Genomic DNA, 22,860 nt, shown 5'->3' with positions numbered 1-22,860 from the left:
GAAGAGAGCTTCATATCCCCTGAAACTGGAGTTATAGGTGGTTTATGAGCCACCATGTGAGTGCTGGGAACCAAACCTAGGTCCTCTGCAGAGCAACAAGCACTCTGAACTACTAAACCATTCTCCATCCCAAGAGTCATCCTAAAAATGTGTCCCTCAGCCTTTCTCAAAATCCATCTCAGGATTACTTCCACGACTCCAAGCATCCTAAATCATGGCCCATCCTCACTCTTCAAGGATAGACTTAATTTGAAAATGGTCATGAAGACTTCAGGAATAAACCTCCATGAACAGAGGGAGTGATTGCACGGGGCCCGTATGGGTTTGTTTGGGGAATAACTACACATAAAGACACCAGCTGTATTCCTGTTGTGAACAGGTCTTGCTCATAAAGCAGGTGAGAAACCACCTCTTCAGTGGCCGGAGACACCGATGGGAGACAGAACACGGTGGCCGGGCAGCTGAAGCAGGAATGGGACTAAGCAGAATGTGAGAAGCAGCTGAGATGGCCAGCCAACTGCAGGACGGAAGTTATGCTTATCTCGGCCGTAAATTCCAGTGATTCCTGGCAGCGTTAGGGGTTTATCTTGCTTGTCAGGCCTCCCTGCCTTTGCAAACTATGTTCTCTGCGATTAGAGAACTACGCAGACCCACTTTGTAGGTACTTGTTTTAATATCCATATGTATGTGTTTATTCCTCAAATAGACTGGTAGCTTAATCGTTTTGTCTCTGGTACTAAAATAATGGCTTGCTCCCATGGCTTGCACACAGCGGGCTGTCAGAATCCACGTGTTTAATGCACTCGTGCGTGCTTTTGCTTAACTTGTGCACAAAGACTGAGAATGAGTCCAAAGACTAAATCTTCTTCTGTATCTCAGAACTCACTGTTCAATGTGTCTTGATGCAAATAAAAAGTGATATGGGCTGGAGTATAGCTCAGTTGGTAGAGTGCCTGCCTCGCACGCTCAAGGCCCTGGCTTCAAGCACCTCAGTATGACAAGATGTTGTGCTGGAAGCCGGCAACCTCAGTTCTCAAGAGCGTGAGGCAGGAGGATCACAAGCTCAAGGTAATCCTTGGCTATGTAAGACCCTCGTCTCAGAAGGAAATAAAGTAAAAAATGATACAATTCCTTAAAGAATAAGGCCAATAATCTTCACATGGTTTGGCCCCTAAAGTGTCCTCACAGAGTAGTAAAGTAGCTGTGGGTTCTAAGCATAGAAAGAAGCAAACGGGGAAACCTGGCAGCAAAGCAGTTCTTTTTTGGTTTTGTTTTTTGTTTTGGGGTTTTTTGTGTGTGGGTTTTTTTGTTTTGTTTTGTTTTTGTTTTTTGTTTGTTTGTTTGGTTGGTTTTTTGCTTTCTTTTGGTTTGTTTTTTGGTTTTTCAAGACAGGGTTTCCCTGTGTAGCCCTGGCTGTCCTGTACTTGCTTTGTAGACTAGGCCAGCCTTGAACTCACAGCAACCCACCTGCCTCTGCCTCCTGAGTGCTGGGATTAAAGGCGTGTGCCACCATGCCCATGCAAAGCAGATCTTGCAGAAGGAATCCCTGGAAGTTTCAGGTCCTTGAAATAGAAAATTATAAAAACAGATTTTGCCCAAAGAAGTGCTAATGATTTCTTTTCTTCTCATTAAAAAATTTTTTTTCAAAATCCATGTTTGGGGTATTGTAGTTGTTTTACTTTCTTTTGCAGATCTCCCTCTTGACAAATTAAGCACAAACTGAAACCGACTTCTAAGTCAGTTGTATCCACATTCTTCCAAAAATAAATCCTCTTTTGCAGAATACAAAGCATAAACAAATGACCTACTTCAAAGGAAATAGACGGCTCACTGTAGACTTCGTTGTTTCAAAACTAAAGAAATTTGAACCAAGTGAAGCTGTACTTAACAGGACCTTTGCTGGGATGGCTCAGAGAGTCCTTTTTCTTTCCCACCTCCCATCCCACAGCAAAAACCAAAACTAAACAAACAACAGGAAGACTCACTGGCCCTACTGGCCCAGCCAACCCAGCCTTTAAGTTGATAGGAAGAGGAAGCATCACTTCCAGTGCTGTGATAGTGACTGTGCCACACCTACCACCCTACCACCTGTGGCAAAGTCCCAGGGTGACTAGCACAGGCGTCTGTGGGAAGCTGTGCGGGCAGGGAAGAGAAGGCCATGTGCAAACAACAATTGCACCTGATGGCACCAGCTCTTGGTTGAGCCTGCATTTTATCAAGATAATAAACAAAGACTTCTGCGCCCCGAACGGCTCATGGTGTATTTTCAAAGTAGTTTTTCTTTCTTTATAATCAGCAAATCAACAGAAAATTTTACAATCCTTCTCCTTAGATGGCTTTAAAAAAAAAAAAAAAATCTGTTAGACCGTGTTTGCATGGAAATAACTTGATTTAGATAAAGAGGAAACAGGCCTGAAGTGGTTGGGCAGCAGGTTTGCTCAGTTTTAATGGCTGTATTGCACAACCTGGGCAAGGCATCCCATGACATAAACAATGGTTACGACTTGGAAATCCAGCTAGACCACCCAAGGACTTACAAAAGCACTTCAGCCCCCACGCTATAGGAACCATTTCCCACATGGTCTTGAGTCCTGTGACCATTTCTCAATCAGGAAACATAGAAAATAAAGTAACATGTTTCTTGCTAGTTTTATAAAGAATAATTATTATTTTAAGTAAAATATGAAAGTATATATTAAAAATAATTTATGCACGCAAAGTAGAAGAAATAGAAATGATAAAAACACAAACACATAGCCGGGCATGGTGGCGCACACCTGTAATCCCAGCACTCGGGAGGCAGAGGCAGGAGGATCGCTGTGAGTTTGAGGCCAGCCTGGTCTACAAAGTGAGTCCAGGACAGCCAAGGCTACACAGAGAAACCCTATCTCAAAAAAATGAAAGAAAGAAAGGAAGGAAGGAAGGAAGGAAGGAAGGAAGGAAGGAAGGAAGGGAGGAGGAGGAGGAGGGAAATCCAGTGTTTCTGTACACTAAAAGTAAACTAACTGAAAAAAAAATAACCCCATTTTACAGCTACAAAATAAATAAACAGTAAAAAAAATATGAAAATAAAAGCTTTCTAATAATAATTTCAACCAAAACAGAAAACTCTTTAAATGCAAACTATTAAACATCGAAGAAAGATTGAGGCACATTCAGCCAACAGGAAGCACTCCATTTTTACAGACCACAAAAAACAATATTGTCTACAGTACCCAAAGTGATCTACACAATCACTGCAAATACCATCAGGATGCCAATATTCCTTGCAGACATATGAAAACATCCTTTCCAAGTATCACACAGGTGAACTACAAAGACCTCCAATAGCCAAAACTGCCAAGTAAAGGATTAAGTGTGGAGACATCGCCCCACTGACTTTAAAAGCCTGAGTAATGCTGGTGTACAAACAAGCACATATAAAAATCAAACATCTACAACCAAATGATTTTCACAAAGACACCAAGATCATACAGTCAGAAAAGCACAATTTCTTCTATAACTGCTGCTAGAAAAACAGGATATCTACATACAAAAGAATTAAATCACCTCCGCATCTTTCATCACACATAAAAACAACTTAAAATGGATTAAAGGCTTAAATATGAGACTAAGACCTGAAACCAACTGAAGAAAACAGAGGAAATGCTTCATGAAACTAACTGGGCAAGGCTTTCAAATTTGTTTTGTTACATGACTTAAGAGACAGAGAAAGTGTGTGTGTGGGTGCATATGTGTGTACATGTGTATATGTGTGTGTGCATGCACACATGCACGTTTAAATGCCACAGAGACTATGTGAGACTAGAGGACAAGTTGTTTGAGTTGCTTCTCTCTTCCCACCATGTAGGACACAGGTACCAAGCTTAAGCCAACAGGCTTGTCAGCAAGCACCTTTGCCCAATGGCTCATCTCCCTGGCCAGTATATTTAAATAAGACTTCAAAAGCACAAACAACAAAGACAAAATTTGGCAAAAAGGATTACATTAAACTAAAGTCTTTTTCACGGCAAAGAAAATAATTAACAGAGTGAAGGAAAACCCAAAGATGGAAAATATTTGCAAACTCTTACATCTGATGCAACAACAATAAAAGTAGACATTACACCAGAATATACACTTCTCAAAAGAAGGCGCCTAAGTAGCAAGCCAAGTTCAGCATCTGCATCACTAACTCTTAGGGAAATGCAAATCCAAATAGCAAGTACCACCTGTCCCAGGCAGCCAGGCAGCTACTAACAGAAATAACAGCAAAGGTTGCCGAGGATGCAGACGAAGGGGACACCCTCACACCATAAGTGAAGGGATACGGCAGACTGACGACTAGCTATCCATCCACACGGAAGGAAATCAGATCCTGGAAGAGACATCAGCACTTCAATGCTTACTACATTATTCACAACAAACAACTGAAGTACCTCCCATTGGAGCAGATAGAGAAAATGTGTAAATTCACCATACAGGACCGTCAGCCATCTTTTTAAAAAAAAGTAAAATCCTGAAATTTGCTGGCATATAAGTGAACCTGGAAAAAACTATGTTAAGAAAAGTAAGTCAGACACCAAATGAAAAAGGGAAAAAAAAAAAAAATCAGTACTCTCACGTAGGCAAAGAACTGAGATCGTGCATCTCACTCACAGGAGCAGAAAGCAGGACAGGCTTCTCAGTGGCTGGGGAGGACAGTGAGGTGTGGGTAAAAAGTTGCTTAGCAGGTTCAAAGTCACAGTCAGATAAGAAGAATAAATTCTGGAATTTTATTACACAGAAGAGTAAATACAGATAACAATAACATATTGTTCCTTTCAAAAAAGCCAGAAGATAGGGTTTTGAATCTTGTCATCAAAAAGAAAAGGTAAAGGTCTGAAGTGAAGAACATCCTAAGTATCCAGATTTGATCACTATACAGTGTTTATATGTACAACTTTGTCAGTTAAAAATAAAGCACAGCTTCAATACTGGAGAAATGTGACTGGAGAAGGTGAGCAGCTGGAGCACAGGCTGCTCCTGCAGACGACGGAGATTGGATTCCCAGCACCCGCACGGCGGCTTATGGCTTAGAACCATCTGTAACTCCCGGTCCAGGGATCCAAGCCCCTCTTCTGACCTTCATAGGCGCCAGGCACTTACATTCATTGAGGCAAGACACTCATACGCATAAAGTAAATAAATATTTTTTTTAAGTGGGAAGGAAAAAAAATGTGAAAACTGAGCTGTTTTGCAAAAGGTATCTGAATGTGATTTGTAAAAAAGTGAAAATCAGTAAATGGTGAACACTTGGAAATTTATCGTTGTTCTCACTCGGGACTCATGTTTCTATGCCTTGTAATACTTAAGACAGTCACTGAAAAAAAAAAAAAAGAGAGAGAGAGAGAGAGAGAGAGAGAGAGAGAGAGTCACCGTTGAGGAAATAAAATGAATGTGCAGGGCAGGGGGTGGGGGGAAGGGAACAAGAGCTACCATGCTACATTTTGATTATTTCATGTTTGGAATGTCACACTGATAATATAGGGGGGAAAGTAAAATCGTTAAGACGCTCTCTTTGTGTGCGTGTGCAGTGCAGGGTGTGTGTGTGTGTGTGTGTGTGTGTGTGTGTGTGCGCGCGCGCGCGTGTGTGTGGAAAGTGCGTGTCTTCCGCAATTGCATTCCACCTTCCTGAGACTCCAAAATAATGTTGCCCACAAATTACCATGAGAAGAAGGAAGAAGTTAGAAATGTTGTTGGGTTTTGCTTTAGGATTTGACCAGGTCAAGTAGACATGCACATTATCTATTATTATTTATGGACTATCTATCCAGATTCATGAAATATTCATGAAACTTCTAGGACACATATGAAGTCTGTGTGAACAACATTAAACATCATTAAATGAATACAAGCTACATGAATGAGACCACGATTTCAGGGCTGTGAGCTTTAAAATGAGTTCAAAATTTCTGTCACTGTTTACCAATGGGATCCTTGGAGATAAAACAAACCCTGCCTTCTTATTCACATCACCATCCCCAAATTACAAAATTATTCTACGTTCGTTGAGCCTTCACAAAAATCCACTTACCAATACATTCTCACAGTCATGTCAAAAGCATATGTTGAAATGACCATGTGAGAAACATCTGGACATCTTTTATGACGCTGCCATTGGATCATACTGATTTTTTTCTTTCTTTCTTTTTTGGTTTTCCAAGGCAGGGTTTCTCTGTGTAGCCTTGGCTGTCCTGGTCTCACTTTGTAGACCAGGATAGCCTCAAACTCACAGCAATCCACCTGCCTCTGCCTCCCAACTGCTAGGATTAAAGGCGTGCGCTACCACACCCAACTGATTTTTCATTCTTGTAAGATCTGCAGGATAGAAATTTTCCTGGGCTTCAATGCAAAGCAATTAATATTTACTTTGATCTAATAGTAGGCTTCATTTCAGTAGTCGGTGAGAACTACGAGGGGCTAGAGAGCCGGCTCAGCACAATACTGTTTGCTGCTCCTGCAGAAGATCTGGGTTCAAGTCCCCACACCCATGCAGCAGCTTACTTACACATACCCATAAAAAACTATCATCTTAAAAATAAAAACTATGCAATTTATATTTTCCTTTTTGCCAATAAGTCCAGAGCTTTTCTTTTCTTTTCCTTTCTTTTCTGTTCTTTCTTGTTCTTTTTTCCCCTTAGTTTCAGCACCTAGTAACACTTAGATGTCCACTTTGATTACTCATGATTCTTGTGTACTCTGCTCCCACTACCCTATTTATAAACTTCAGGGTTTTTTAAAGTCACACCTGTATTATAGTTTACAAAATTCTTAGGAAAAAATAAATAAGTAATTACACATTGTCAAACTATTATTTTTCTTAACTAGTCACATAATTCAAGCCAGTATGTCTGGGTTTTTAATACTAAAGCTTAAACTAGAAGAAAACATTGGACAATCTGCACCCATAAGAGATCCTAAGACACTGGCCTGGTTGGCTATTCCTACTGTATCATAGTAGTGCCAGCTATGGTTGTGACCTCCAAACAGTAAAAGGCTCAGGCAGAAATCTGTTCAATATTATTATGTTATATTATTATATTATATTATATTATATTATATTATATTATATTATATCTCACCAAATACCACAGGATAGCTCTTTAATTAATACTATAAATCATTTGGTTATATGCTTCATTTTAATTTTAAAAAATTGTTTCTTGGATTTGTAGTACAAACACAAACAATATAATATACTTTTGCTGTGGCCTCTGACGTTTCTATCTGGCTGTAGTTGATCTGATCTGACTATTTGAAGGCATCTTGAGATAGGATCCTTGTCAGTCAGGACCTGAACACACTCGTCCTCGAGAAGACCCTAATGAAAGCGCTGCTGCGCTCGCCTGGGCCCAGCCTTCTTGGTATGTGTGCACCAGAAGGGCCCAGCTGGCAGTCACCAGGAGAGCCAGGACTCTCATGCACCCTGTTTAGACTTTGCAACCATACTTTCTGTTTCTAATAAAATTGAGGTCCAAGCCCTTTTATGAGGTCTGTCATCTTCAAACTTCAAACTGATTACTTAGGGGAAAAAAAAATCAAACATTAGTATCAATGGTGAGAAATATAATAATAATTGCTGTGGTGGCTGTCACATCTGTCTGTACAGATATTCTAAAACAGCCTTTAACCTGTTTTTCCAGCTACAAAGTGTGACATGTTACCTTTGTTTGTTCGCCCACCCCCACTTTGGAGACCAGGTCATCACATGTAGCCTGGGCTGGCCCCAAAGAACTCATGATCCTCCTGACTCAACCGGAATTATAGTGGGTGTGAACCTTCATGCCCAGCTGATAATATGTTCTTCCTATGGGGTGAGAGGGCTGTGGGATCAAAGGCAGGATCTTACACATGCTAGGCCAGTGCTCTGTCGCTGGGCTGCCCTTAACCCATAGTGACATGCTCTCTACAAACCAGACTTCTCTGCAGCGACCTTCAGAAGACATTTTCTCTTCAGCTTTATTAAGAACACTAGTTATGGTTGTCTAAAGCAGTGTGTTTGTTTTTCCCTCATAAATATAGCATTTTATCAGGTTTTTCTTGTTTACCTAATGCCTAAAAATTCTAAGGACAAATCTGTAGGCCATTCTCACCACCACTCTTGGCTACAGCTCAGATCGCTCCTGCCCTTTGCCTCAGCCTTTCCTCTCACTACGTATTAAGTAACAGTTATTACACTTTGTCTTTTTTTTTTTTCCAGAGCTGAGGACTGAACCCGGGGCCTTGTACTTGCTAGGCAAGCACTCCATCACTGAGGCAAATCCCCAACCCCTAGTTATTACACTTTAATAACATAAACAAAAGGCTAAAAAGTTTAATACCCATTGCTCTAGTTTCATTTCTGTTGTGATAAAATAGCCTGACGAAAAGCAACAGGGACTTGGGAGGCAGAGGCAAGCAGATCGCTTTGACTTAAGGCCAGTCTGGTCTACAAAGTGCGAGCAACAGGGCATCAGGCAGCAGTGAGGGAGAGGGTTTATTTGGCTTCCAGTCCAGACTGCAGTTATTATTGAGGGAAGTTGGGGCAGAACTTAAAACAATCCATCCATAGTCAAGACCAGAGAGAACAAGCACGTTGCTCCTCGTTTGCTTGTTCTCTTGGTACTCAACCTGCTTTCTCACTCTAGAGCCCAGCCTACAAAATGGTGCCGCCCACAGTGGGCACCGGAGGCTGAGACAGGAGGATAACGACTATGAATTCACCAAAGTCACAAGGACAAAAACAACAGATGAATGAAAGAAGGGTCAAGAGATACTGGTAGGTTTCTAAATATGGAAAGCAGAAAGCCAGCGAGGAAAGGCAGCTAGGAGTGACAGAGATGGATAAAATGAGCCAGCAGGGAGCAGAGGGGTCAGCGTGGCCACTACATGCATGCCAGAGTGAGGAATGGACTTGTATCCCCAGGGCCTACGTAACAGCTGGGCACGCAGCACACATCTGTAATCTCAATACTCAAAGGGCAGAGAGACATGCAGATCTCTGGAATTCATAAGCAACCCTGTGCCAAATAAATAAATAGGAATCAAGACATGATAATGGGAAGGACTAGAAACTCAAAAAAAAAAGTAAGACAGGCCTAAGGAAAAGAATGTAATCACAGTATGTTGCTAGGTCTTCCAATGAATGCTACTTCCATACTCATAGTAGTTAAAGCACTGCCTTTATACTTAGCCAAAGGAAGGAACCTAAGTTTATTGGATAGGTAGGGGAAGCACAGACAGGGGTGGAAGTATAATAATGCTACACCAACACCTACAATGTCAAAGATTAGGCATCATCTGTGATAATAACAAAATACACGTATGTTAACAATGCTCCCTTGAGTTTGGAGACCAACTCCCCTTCCTCAGTATGACGTGGACTTCAAGACTTGTGCTGAGCAAGCAACACACTGTAATTTTGGGGAGTGGATCATTGCAGGGCCCACAGTTTATCACTCATGCCCTCTTGGACCACATGATGTGGAAAAGCTGTGTCATGAGCCCCAATAGAGAGGCCAAGAAGAAAGGAACTTAGGGCTTTAGCCAAGAAACAGCAAGAAGCCAACACTCGTGCAAATGAGCCTCTTACAACCCGTCCTCCACCCTCAGGCAAGCCTTCAACCGCTCACACCCAAAGCCAGAGTCACCAACTGTGGTGGTGACTCTTGGCTATCAGCTCGGCTGAATTAACACCTACTGGAATAACGAAGCAAACCTTGGCATAAGCCTACAATGGAGTCCAAAGACAATCAGATCCTGAGGCCTCTGACCTAATCAGGAGGATCCCCTCGATGGGTTCACAACATAATGGTTATTGGGTGTGGTGAAAAGTAAAGTTGGGACCTTTGGAAGACGCAGATTATCAGGGCTGTCCTGGGGAATAAGTCGTGTCCTGGCCCCTTCCTGGATCAGATTTCTCTGTCCCTATCTTCTGAGAAAAAAAGGGCCTCTTCTACCACACAGAGTCCTTCCTGAGTACCTGGTACCGGCCAACAACAGACTGAACCCCCGGAACCACGGGCCAAAACAAATCCTTCCTCCCTCAGCCTGTTCCTGCCAGGTATTTAGTTATAGTGACAAACACAGTACATTTAAAATAAATAACATTCGTCAATCTATGTCTGTATGTATTTAGAGTGTGCCAAGGTGCATGTGTCAGAGGACAACTTGCAGGGGTCATCAGTTGGGTCTTTCCTACCATGTGGGTTCTGGGAATAAGCCTCAAACTACCCTGTACAGACTGGGAGGTGATAAATGCTTGTTGTTTTAAGCCATTGTATCTTTGGGTGATTTGCAAAATGACAGCAGGTTACAAACATAAACACTTCAGCTGATAAACTGATAAATTAAGAAAAAATTATTGCCAGTCACAGTGGCACATGCCTGTAATCCCAGCACTCAGGGAGGCAGAGGCAGGCAGATCTTTCCGAGTTCAAGGCCACAAAGCAAGTCCACGACAGCCAATGCTACACAGAGAAACCCTGTTTTGAAAAAGACAGACAGACAGGAAGGAAGAAAGAAAGGAAAAAAGAAATATATTATAGATATATAAAGGGAGTTTTAAAGCGCATGGTGGCACACTCCTGTAATCCCAGCACTCAGGGAGGTAGAGGCAGGTGGCTCTCTGTGAGTTTGAGACCAGCCTGGTCTACAAACAGAGTCCAGGACAGGCAAGGCTACACCGAGAACCCTTGTCTCAAAAACAAAAACAAAAACAAAAACAAAAATGAAAAAAAAAAAAAAAAAAAAAAGAAAGAAAACAAAACAAAAATAAAAACACTGATCACAAAACAATAAACTAAACCACTGATCACTGAGGACTCCTAGGATTGACATGGAGAAAGGAAGAGTCTGCTATTTTTCAGTAAAAAGAGTTTGTTGCTAATCTGTCCTTTAAATATTTATTTTATATGTATTAGTGTTTTGTCCACCAATATACATAATATGTCTGTGCATCACATGTATGAGTTATAGTTGTGAGTTATCATGAGGATGCTAGGAATTGAACAGCCATTGCTCTCAGCCACCAAGCCATCTTTCCAGTCCTCATAATCTGTCTTCTAAAAACAAATTGTGGACATTTCATTAATTTTCTATTGTGAAGGAATTGTCGGTCTCAATGAGACAGGTTAACTCCTGGCAACACCCAGCCTACCTCAAAGAGGATGATGAGCATCAAAGAGCCTTCTTATGGAGATGGTTTCATGTAGAAAACTAGCCACTGGGCAAAAGGTCCTCATTTCTACCACAGACAGAATTCTGCCTTTAAAAAAAAGGGCAAGCTTGAACGTAGGCAGAGTTGATGGCCAAACTCTGCCAAGACAGGTTAAGCAAGTCTTCAATAGTTCCTGCCTCACAAATATATCTGTCAGATATATTGGGTCAGAAGGCTGAAGAAGATGCTCCAATGTTATAGAGTTTTAGGTGACTATTGAGGTAGAAAACTGACTCTGTCATATTTTCATTTGGAAAGCTACTAACCTGCACTCCCAGCATACTCAGATAATCAAGTTTATTCCTTCTCAAGTCTCTGAGGGAGTTGAAGACCAGGTAGCTTAGTTTTACAATAAAGTTTAATTGTTTAGGAGTTAAGATGTTTTTAGGTCTAGATAGGTGTTCTAAGTTGATAATGACAATATGTGATGGAGACTGATTTACATTCAGAAATTTAGATGCACCAAGATAAGAAAGATGTCTTCTTCAAGGCTGCAAATACAAATAGCCAAAACACTAAGAATGTAACATTTATATAATTCCTGATTGTGTCATAGTTCTTCTTGCTATAGGTAATATATTATATATATGTGTGTGTGTGATAATATAAATGTATATGTAAAAAAATTTAAAAATGGAAAAAAAAGAATTGTCGGTCTACATGTATTAAAACTTTAAAAATCTGATTATACACACACACACAAACACACACACACGATGAGAATTTTAGTTTCGTTAAAAACCCAGTTATGTTATGTGAATATGTTTTTGTTTTAATTCCAGGTGTGGGATACAAGGCTGCTTCAGATTATCCACAGCCATTAACTATTATTATCTTGTGCTCTAGGAGAAGTGTGACTTTTGCCAGTTGCAGATAGTTTAATTCTGGGGACTCTGAAGAGGGCATAAATGGGAGAGCCCTGAGAGAACTTACGGTGGCTGTTACATAGATTTTCCCCGCCCCCCACTGCCCCGCTGTTGCTTCTTCTGCTGCTAGTCCCTGCAGCTACATTTGCTATTGCTGGTTTGTTGGTTGCTGTTTGGACATATTCTGATAACAAAGACTGGACTTTCCCCAAGGAACTCAATGCCCCTAATCTTTAGGCCTATGCTCCCTTTTCCCTTTAACCTTCTTTCTCTTCCTACCTAGTATTGGGAGGCTGGAAGGGAATGAGGTGAAATAAGGGTTGAAAGGGAAGGAGATATAAAAACCCAGTAAAGGCCGCTTGTGGTGGCATACGCCTTTAATCCCAACACTCAGGAGGCAGAGGCAGTCAGATCTTTGTGAGTTTTAGGTCAGCCTGATCTACAAAATGAGTCTAGGACAGCCAGGGCTACACAGAGAAAGCCTGTCTCAAAAAAAAATTTAAAAAAGTAAAGTAGCCAATATATGTATGTAGTTGAGACAGTGTTTCGCTTTATAGCCTTAGCCTGGAATTTGCTATGTAGACCAGCTGGCCTCAAATTCAGAGACATCTTGCCTCTGCTTTTCTGAGTGCTGAGATTAAAGATGTGCATGGCATCTAATATATTTAACCACATCTGTATTCATATATGATGTGTGTACATTTAGAAATATGCACATATACACATTTATATAAACATAACATTTGGAAATATAGTTTTGGAACAGGTTAAAATATAATTGGAAAATATAATCAATACAGAATTAGAGTACAGGATAAAAGTGATTTTCACCTATTATGGGTCTTATATTGTTTAGTTGGAAATATACATGCAAAGTAAATGGTCATTGACATGTGAAGACCCTTTAGAAAAGTTCCTCAAACTGAGGTAGTGATGCATGCCTTGATCGCAGCAGTAGGGAGACAGAGGCAGCAGATCTCTGTGAGTCCAAGGCCAGTCTGGTCTACAGAGTGAGTTCCAGAACAGCCAGGGCTACACAGAGAAACCCTATCTCAAAAAATGAACAAACAAACAAACAAACAAAAAAGAAAGAAAGAAACTCACTGGGACACATAATTCTTTCTACAGGCCAAAAGCCAGGCATAAAGACACACACCTGTACTCCCAGTAATTGGGAGGGCCATCCTTTATTACAGAGCAAGTTTGAGGCCCACCTAGGCCACATGAGACCCTGGAGGAGAATAGAGAGGACAAGGAAAGAGATGTCAGATATTATTTGTCACGTGACTTTCTGTGGCTTAAGTAGTGAACCCAGTACTGTTTCCTGTAATTTCTTTAAATGACAAGAGTAACCTTCAAATAAACTTACCAGTAATAAACAGAAATATAAAAAAACTGGCCTGCGAGATCAAACATAACTTCTTGACAGGAAAATCTTGACACCAGTGGCAACTGTCTATTTTTATTTATCTATCACTTAATTTCTTTTAGAGGTTGAAGCCACAATGTCATGCATGTTAAGCAAGCACTCTTTAAAAAAAAAAAATCTCTTCACATTGTAAGCATTGTCTAAAGATTTATTTTTAATTATGTGTATGGGGGACAGGTATGTGTCTTGGGTGCAGATGCCAGCAGCCAGATGGCAGCTGGATCCTCTGGAACTGGAGTTACAGGTAATTGTGTGCCACCTGATGAGGGTGCTAGGAACTGAACTCCTGTCCTCTGGAAGAGCAGTGACTTAACTGCAGAGCTATCTCTCCAGCCAGCCCCTGGGAGCACTTTTTATGTTATTTTTTATTACTACATTTGCATTACTATATTAAATGCAAGGGGGATCTGTAAATCCATCCACCCATTGCTCTCTTTAAAAATATTTTTTTAATTTTTATTTAAGTAATTTATTCAGATTATATCTCAATTGTTAACCCCTCACTTGTATCTTCCTATTCCCTTCCCCTAAGTCTGTGACAGAAGGGGACCTCATCCCCCGCTATAAGATCACAGCCTATCAGGTCTCTTCCTGGTAGCCTGCTTACTCTTCCTGTCACCAGGACTCCCGACCAAGCTGAAGTGGTCAAATAGGGGGCACCATAGTTCATGTCAGAGTCAGTCCCTGCTCTCCACGCAACTGTGGAGAATGTGCTGTCATTGGTTAGACCTGCATAGGGGTCTAGGTTTACTGCATGCATTGTCCTTTATTGGTACAGCAGTTTGAATTGACCTGCCTGGGTCCAGATCCCCCAGCCTTAATGGTCTTCTTGTAGGTTTCTCGGACCCTCTGGATCCTTCTATTTCCCTATTCTTCCTTACCTCTCTCACTTATAGTCCCAATAGGAAGTGTCAGTATCTATCCCAATCTCCAGTAAAGTGAAGACTCTCAGAGGACATCCATGTTGGGCTAATATCCAATTATAACTGAGTATATGTCATGTGTATCTTTCTGGGTCTAGGTTAACTCGCTCAGGATGATCCTTTCTAGTTCCCTGCATTTGCCTGAAAATTTCAGTATTTCCTTGTTTTGAATAGCTGAGTAGTATTCCATAGCGTAAATGTACCACAGTTTCTTTATCCATTCTTCAACTGAGGGACAGCTAGGTTGTTTCCCGGTTCTGGCTGTTACGAATAAGGCTGCTATGAACTTGGTTGAGCATATGTCCTTGTTGTGTCCACCCATTGCTCTCTTAAACCTACATTTAAGTGAGTAGACTCCCATCTCTTCTTCAGAGGAAAGACACTGCCTCCTCTGCAAGGCTGGCACTAACCATTCGCTCACTTCCCAGGAAGAACCAGCCCCACTCCTTTTTCTTACTCAGGGCCTCGGAGTTAGCAGTGCACAGCTTTTGCCACCAACAGTCACTTTGTTTGCTCTTGTGGGTTTGGACCTTACAAAGGAAGTCTTATTCCACAACATGTTCTTTGAATTTGGTTTTGATCCAACTGACTTCTATTTTGTAAGTGTCCTGCCCGCCTTTGTTGGGTCTATGCTGTCCTCACCTGGGGTAGCTTGCTCTTTCTCTGAAAGGGATTGCGTCTACAATTTGTCTCCAAGCTCATGCTTGCCTCTGAGCACACATTTGTTTTGGATAGATGTGTCAAAGCCTTTTGCCTTTCTTTGCCTTTTAGACTGGAAAAAAAGATGACGGGCTAATCGTGGTCCTTCCCTTCTGTGACAATAGAACTCAATATTCACTGAGCATATCACAAGCCCAGGCAGAGATGACCTTTTCTCAGAAACCCTTGCACCTGTAAGTAACTTATCACCAATGCCCTTTGGGTAACTACTACAGGAACAGGCAGCAAGCAACCTGAGCAAGTTGGGTCTATTGCTTTCTGTAATAAACAGAACATCAATTATGGGGAACATTGGGTATCTCCATTAAAGGTGGTATTAGAAACGAAACACTGTAAGTGCCTTAGTTGGGATTTCATTGCTGTGAAGACACATCATGACCACAGCAACGCCTATATAGGAAAACATTTCATTGGGGCTGGCTTACAGGTTCAGAGGTTTAGTCCATTATCACCACGGCAGGAAGCATGGGGGCACACAGGCGGACATGGTGCTGGAGGAGGAGCTGAGAGTTCGACATGTGCATCAGCAGGCAGCGGGAAGAGAGAGAGACCCTGGGCCTGGCTTGAGTTTCTGAAGCCTCAAGCCCACTCCCACTGACACACTTCCTCCAACAAGACCACACCTCCTAACAGCACTGCTCCCTATGGGCCTATGAGGGCCATTTTCATTCAAACCACCACAGTAGGATTTCTTAGGTAAATTTGAAGGGTGTTAAAGGAAGTCAGGCTTTTCTCTGGATTAGAAAGCAGAAGCAATTCTGTGATTAGATATTTTAAAACACTACCCAGAGGAACGAAGCACAGCCAAAGCTGTGATTGATAAGAGACCATAAAAGGCAGAAGAGGGAGGTCTGGCCACTTTGCAGTTTGCACAGTGTTACACCTTGTTATCTTCAAGTACTATTCATTGGGGGAATTACTGAAAAGACTCCTGTAAGGCCAAACACCCTTGGAGCTAACTTCCTCCAAAAAAAAAAAGGGCTTTGTTTACTAATTTTTATTACTGCTAGAGCCTGTGCATACCACCAATTAGAACCAGAACCCCTTCACTCTGAAGTCCTGAAGTCACCTTCAGTCTTCTAGCTAATGCTAACAAGAACTGAGCACTGAGTGCTGGTTTATCCTTGTCCGAGTGCTCTCTTAAAGGCCCAGCTTCCTGCAGAGCGCACACTGCCTGCTAGTCTCTCGGTGGTGTTGGCCAGGCTTTGTCCTTTTGCTATCAAAATTGAAGCTGGAATTTACTAGAGGTCAATACGTGTGTTTTTGCTGTGGTGGGTTTTTTGGTTTGGTTTGGTTTTTGGTTTTGGTTTTTTGGCCAGGGTTTCTTTGTCACCTTGTCTGTCCTGGACTCACTTTGTAGACCAGGCTGGCCTCAAACTCACAGCAATTCACCTGCCTCTGCTCCCCAAGTGTTGGGATCAAAGGCGTGCGCTACTACACCCGACTAAGGTCTTTAGCAAATGGTTTCTGTGCTAACTCTTCTGGGCTCCAATTTTCTCTTCTCTCGAGTGCTTTTAAATTATGTCTTCACATTTGTCAGCATTTTAAAAGTCATTTTTAGCAAGATTGGTACAAATAACCTAGCATACCATTATTAGTCAAAATGTTTACTTTATAATACTAAAACATATTTCTATTTTTGCTTCCTTTTTGGCATTCTAGATATGCATATTTCTGTTAGACTAGGTTATATAACCCATAGTGTTAAAAAACAATTACTTATAATTTCAAAGCATAATTTATGTACCCCTAAGCCAGCTAAACTTTCTTTCTTATATCATGCAGGATCACCTGCCCAGGGATGAGACCACCCATAGTGGGCTGGGCCCTTCTACACCACCCATTAACCAAGAAAATGCCCCACAGACCACCTACAGGACAATCCAATGAAAGCAGTTCCTCAGCGGAAACTCTCTCTTCCCAGGTACGTCTAGGTTTGAGCCAAGTTGACAAAACCTAACCAGCAGAGCTATAAATTGCTTAAGTTCACTTTAACAACAAGTACTTTCTGACCTATTTGAAAAGTATATTATTTTCTTATCATTGGTTTGTAATTCTGTTGTACTATTTGCAAAAATATACACTTATCTTTAGAACTATGTTTGATACCATATAATAATTTAGCTCATTATCATTTTTATGAATATATTTTATTTTTTCTACTAAGAATTAAATTTCTGCCAGATGGCGGTAGCACCTGCCTTTAATTGCAACACTCGGGAGGCAGAGGCACGTGGGTCTCTGTGAGTTTGAGTCCAGCCTGGTATACAGAATGAGTTCCAAGGCAGCCAGAGCAACACAATGAAACCCTGCATCAAAACAAACAACCGAAACAACAACAACAACAAAATAAATTTCTGGAAGAAACTGTGTATTATACATCTTTACAGTTTACATGGCACCTTACTCAATATTCTTAGTAGGTCATATTTTTAAATTTTTGTAAAAGCTTTAGATAATTGTTTCCAGAATAAAACCAGATTGAGAGGGAGAAGAATCCTGAATTCAAGACTATCTGAGCTACATAGCTAGTTTGAGGCCATTTAGGTCTACACAAAAGACCCTGATAAGGTGGAGCAGGTTTAGAAAGCATTTTAAAAACTGTAACAAGGAAGACAGGGAAGTGACTCGGTGGTAAGTTGCTGTGCAAGCAGGAAGACTTGAGTTCAGATTCCCACACAAGAAAGCCGGGTGTGGAGTAGTCCGAGGGTGCACTGGCAGGGACAGGAAGATCCCTGCAGCCAGCCAGTCATTCTAGTCAAACTGATGAGCTCTGAGGGGATTTGACAAGAAAGGCCCTTTCTCAAGACTAAGGACTGTAGTCTCAGCATTCAGGAGGCAGAGGCAGGAGGATCTCTATGAGTTCGAGGCCAGCCTAGTCAACAGAGTGAGTTCCAGGACAGCCAGAGCTGCACAGAGAAACTCAGTCTCAAAAACCACCCCCCCCCCTTTTTTTTAAAGTCAGGGTCTCTCTATTTAGAGAATTCAAATAAGACGCAGTAACTTTTATATCTAAAGACCATATAGTAAGCACTAAGCACACATTGGTAATTCTAATACAGTAGTATAGCTCTCCCTCCCTTTACTTTTCCATGGCTTCAAGGAGCTGGCCATGTGTCCATTATCTCAGGAGTGATTTTAACATGAAAAAAAGCTAATCTTCAAAATTTCTGATGTTTATTACAAAGACTGAACAGAACGTTTCATGGGCATAAAAACAGACAAGGGATTCCTCAAGCCAGAGACAAACTACCTAAGCCTGCCAACAAAGGATGGGAAGTCGTTAATGGCTCTGTGGCTTCAGGGCAAGGAGCTCAGGTTTTGTTTCTGGGGCAGAGACAGGGCACTGATGCAAGCCTGCTGAGTGAATTAATTACAACACCACGTACTTAATAATCGCTTATGGTTTCCATAAGGAGCAGTGTAGCTAAACGGCTCTGACCCCTGAACTCATCATCGTCACCACGAGTGCAGTCAGTGGTAAGTTTGGCTGGGGTAGAGACTCAGCTCCGGAGGCACACTCCCACAGCGAGGTTGTGCTGGCTGTTGGGAGTGTCACCTCTTCATTTTTGCATGGACTGGATTGGCTATCATTATGCACAACAGCTAGCTTCAGTCAATGCAACATCCAAGAGTGAAAGTCAGAAGTGACCATGTCATTTCTTGATCCAGTCCTCAAAGTGACACATTATCACTTCTCTTGTATTCTGTGTCACATGGACCAACCTTAGTAGAAAAAGCCCATGAGGGGGGTATGAATATCAGGGGGTAAAGACCTCTAAGAATGTCTTGGATGTTACATGCCCACGAATGATGAGTAGTAATTATATCAGTAGGCTATAGCACTGCCTATGTGGCAATTGGGCCAAGTGGAAGATACTAGAACCTAGCATAACTGGGACAGAGAGGAAGGCTTATGTAGGCTTAGTAGGCTGCCCTTAAGAAGGGTCTAACTGCTAATTTTTTAAGTGACTCCAATTTCAGTAGGCCAGTGATTTTTAACCTTGGAAATGTGGACGACACAACTAGGATGAGCCTCTGATTTTATTGCTTTAGATTGGGGCCTGGGTATCATGTTGACTAAAGACCCATAGGCTGGCTGAAAGGGAGATACAGATCAATAATAGAATTCTTGCCTAGAATGTGCAAGGCCTTGAATTCAATCCCTAGTAACACAAACACAACACACGCTCACAAGCATGCACATATGTACATATACACGTGGTTTTATCGCTGTGTAGAGACACTGTGACTATCGCAAATCTTTGAAATGAAAACATTTATTTGGGGCTGGCTTATAGTTCCAGAGGTATAGTCCACTGTCATCATGGTGGGAAGCATGGCAGCATGTAGGCGGTCCTGATGTTTCAGGAGCCAACAGTTCTACATCTTGAGCCACAGGCAGCAGAAGGAGACTGTGTGCCACACTGGGCATAGCTTGAGCATATAAGACTTCAAAGCCCATCTCCCACAGTGGCACACTTCCTCCAAAAAGACCACACCTACTGCAACAAGGCCACACCTAGTAATAGTGCCACACATACACACACACACACACACACACACACACACACACACACACACGATTGTAATATGTAACTAAGTTTGACATCCAATACTATATTCAAGTCCAAGGCTTTCTTGCTATTTCAAATGCCTTAGATTCTATCAGGAGTTCACTATATATGGTAGGCTGGGAAATCCTTCCTACTGTCTGTCTGGAAGAGATTTCCTCAGAAATCCCCGCAGGGTGCGGTGGCTCATGCCTTTAATACCAGCACTTGGGAGGCAGAGGCAGGGGGATCTCTGTGAGGCCAGCCTGGTCTGCAAAGTGAGGCCAGGACAGCCAGGACTACAAGAGAAACCCTGTCTTGAAACAAAACAAAACAAAACCAAAATTTCGGTAATAGTCTAAAGACAATGTAAAAGTTTGCTAATTAGAAAAAAATCATTTGGCATTATATTTTCTAACAGAGTTAAAGAAACCCTGCCTTTATGCCTATCATTTTCAGTAGCTGGCCAATCAGCTGCAGTTCACTCCCATCATATCATCAGACTCATTTTCTTCTCTCTCTCTCTCTGTCTCTCTCTCTCTCTCCCTCGCTCTCATTTCCATCTGTTTACTGTTACTCAAGGTTTTTAAGGTATCCACATTTTTTAAATGTCCTCTTGACCAGGGCGTGGTGGTGGTGCACATCTTTACTCGCAGCACTTCAGAAGCAGAGGCAGGAGGATCTCTTAGAGTTCAAGGATAGCCTGGTCTACAGAGTGAGTCCAGGACATCCAAGGCTAAAAACAGAGAAACCCTGTCAAGAAAACCCAAAAACAAACCAAACAAACAAAAATACAGAATGTGAGTCAGGCTTGGTGGTGCAGGCCTTCAATCCAGCACTCAGGGAGGCAGAGGCAGGCAGATCTCTATGAGTTCGAGGCCAGGCTGGTCTAAAATCGAGTCCAGGACAGCCAAAGCAACACAGAGAAACACTGTTTTGAAACAAAACAAAACAAAAACCAGAAGGTGATTAATAGGTGCCTAATCGTATTGCAACTTGTCATGCCATGTTTGGTTGCTGTCCCTGGGAGGCCTGCCGTTTTCCGATGGGAAATGCAAGAGGAGGGGTGGGTGGGGGAGGAGGGACTGAAGGAGAGGAGTGGAGTGGAGACTGCTGTTGGGATGCAATATATGAAAGGATAAATCTTTAAAATTGAATAAAGAAGTGGCTACCAATAAGCAGCAAGTGTCCCAGCAAGACTCACATGCAGTTGTGTGGTTCCTCAGAGGCCCCTCTTACCCATTCTTGCAGGCACCTGAGACTCTGACAGATGTCCCAAACTGCTTCCTGTCCCCATACCTCCATCGACAAGTGATCAGCGAGTCCTGTAGATTCTGACATTTCTCAGCCAGTTCAGCTCTGCGTCTTAATTGCTGTGTTCATAGTTCAGAGTCTCTGCATTGCTGATCCAGACTACGGAGTGGAATTCTAGTTCCATCTTTTTAACTCATCACTAACAACACGGTCAAGTAAACTGATCCTACTATTTTTTTTTTTTCTTTCTAAGACATGGTCTTACTTCGTAGACTGGCTAGCTTAGAACTCACTAAGTGAACCAGGCCAGTTCTGAAGTCGAACTTAGAGAAATCCACCTGCCTCAGTCTCTGGAATGCAGGAATTAAGGAGTGCTCTGCCACACCCTGCCGTGGTGACACTATCTTATCTAAAGGTCTTCACTGGCTGAATTAGTTTCCTTTCTCATTGCTGTGACTAAACACTTGGCAAGAGCAGCGTAAGGAGCAGGTTATTTATTCTGGCTGACAGATTATGGGCACAGCCATGGCCCAGCAGCTGGCCACGTTACAGCCACATTAAGGCAACAGAGAGATGAGTTCTGGTGCTCAGTTCAATTTTCACTCAGCCTGGCAGCCTGTGGAACGCTGCTGCCTACAGCTAGGATGTCTGCATATCTCAGTTAAACCAACTGAGGAACTAACTCCCTTACAGAGATACCCAGAGGTTTGTCTGTGCATGGTTCTGTATCCTAAAATTGATGTCAACTTGACCATCAGTGTTAACTCTCCCAGGCCATCATCAAAGGAAGCCAAGGAAGACACTCAAGGCAAAAAGCTGGAGGTAAAGACCCAAGCAGAGACTACACAGGAACATTGCTTACTGGCTTACTCAGTTTTCTGTCTTACACAGCCCAGGCCCACTGCCCAGCTGCGACACCACCCACAGTGAGCTGGGTCTTCCCATATCATCCAAGAATCAAGAAAATGCTGCACAGACATGCTCACGGGTCAATCTGATGAAGAAGATTCCTCAGCTAAGATCCCGCCCTCCCAGGTACTCCAGGTTCCTGTTGACAGTAAGTAACCAGCATAGGTACAGAATGACAAGGTAGGCGTTTACTGACTCCTAATCTACGGTTCTATTGCTCCAAGGTACTCTAACCCTGCCATAACCAGGCGGATTATTTGAAACATAATCTTTGGGCCTTGAGTGTTCTCATCTTACCTGGCCCATAAAGCCACATTTGTAGCCTCAGAGATCCCCTTCAAATGTTACCCTTTGTGTGTGTTTGTGTATGTGTGAGTGCATATATACATGTGTACACATGTGTATAGAGGCCATACAACAGCCTCAGGTATCCTCAGAAGGCATCGTCCACTTTAGGTTTGGAGACAAGATCTCTTGTTGGCTTAGAGCTCACCTACTAAGTGGCTGGTGAGGCTAACTAGACACCTCTGCCTTCCTAGTGCAGGCATTAGAAACATATGTCACCATGCCCTGCTTTAAAACGGAAAGAAAACAAACAAACAGGCAAAAACAAAAAACAAAAAACCCAAACCTGAGTTCTGAAGATCAAGCTCACTTTATTTGCCAACCCATCTCACGTTAACTTCTTTGTAGGGCGCTTTGCTTCATTCTCAATCCCACAGGTGTATATGACTGTCATACCCTCATCTCTATCCTCTCTAGGCTGTCCATTTGGATAGGATCACATTTTGTTGTACTCAGTTGTTTACTTGATGTGTTTCTATTAGATTATAAATTCTAGGCCCGGCTGGTGGCGCACGCCTGTAATCCCAGCACTCAGGAGGCAGAGGCAGGCAGATCTCTGTGAGTTCAAGGCCAGCCTGGACTACAAAGTGAGTCCAGGACAGCCAAGGCTAAACAGAGAAACCTTGTCTCGAAAAACAAAAAA

General features: G+C 42.2%; 1 pseudogene; it reads left to right on the top strand.

Annotated features, from left to right (window-relative positions):
• The first annotated feature begins 798 nt into the window (after positions 1-798).
• LOC127194934 (uncharacterized) lies at positions 799-923 on the top strand (annotated as a pseudogene).
• Positions 924-22,860: the final 21,937 nt, after the last annotated feature.

Source organism: Acomys russatus, chromosome 10 (genome assembly GCF_903995435.1).
Source record: "Acomys russatus chromosome 10, mAcoRus1.1, whole genome shotgun sequence".
Classification (NCBI taxonomy): domain Eukaryota; kingdom Metazoa; phylum Chordata; class Mammalia; order Rodentia; family Muridae; genus Acomys; species Acomys russatus.
The sequence above is the reverse complement of the archived record's forward strand: the minus strand, read 5'-3'. Positions and strand labels throughout refer to the sequence as shown.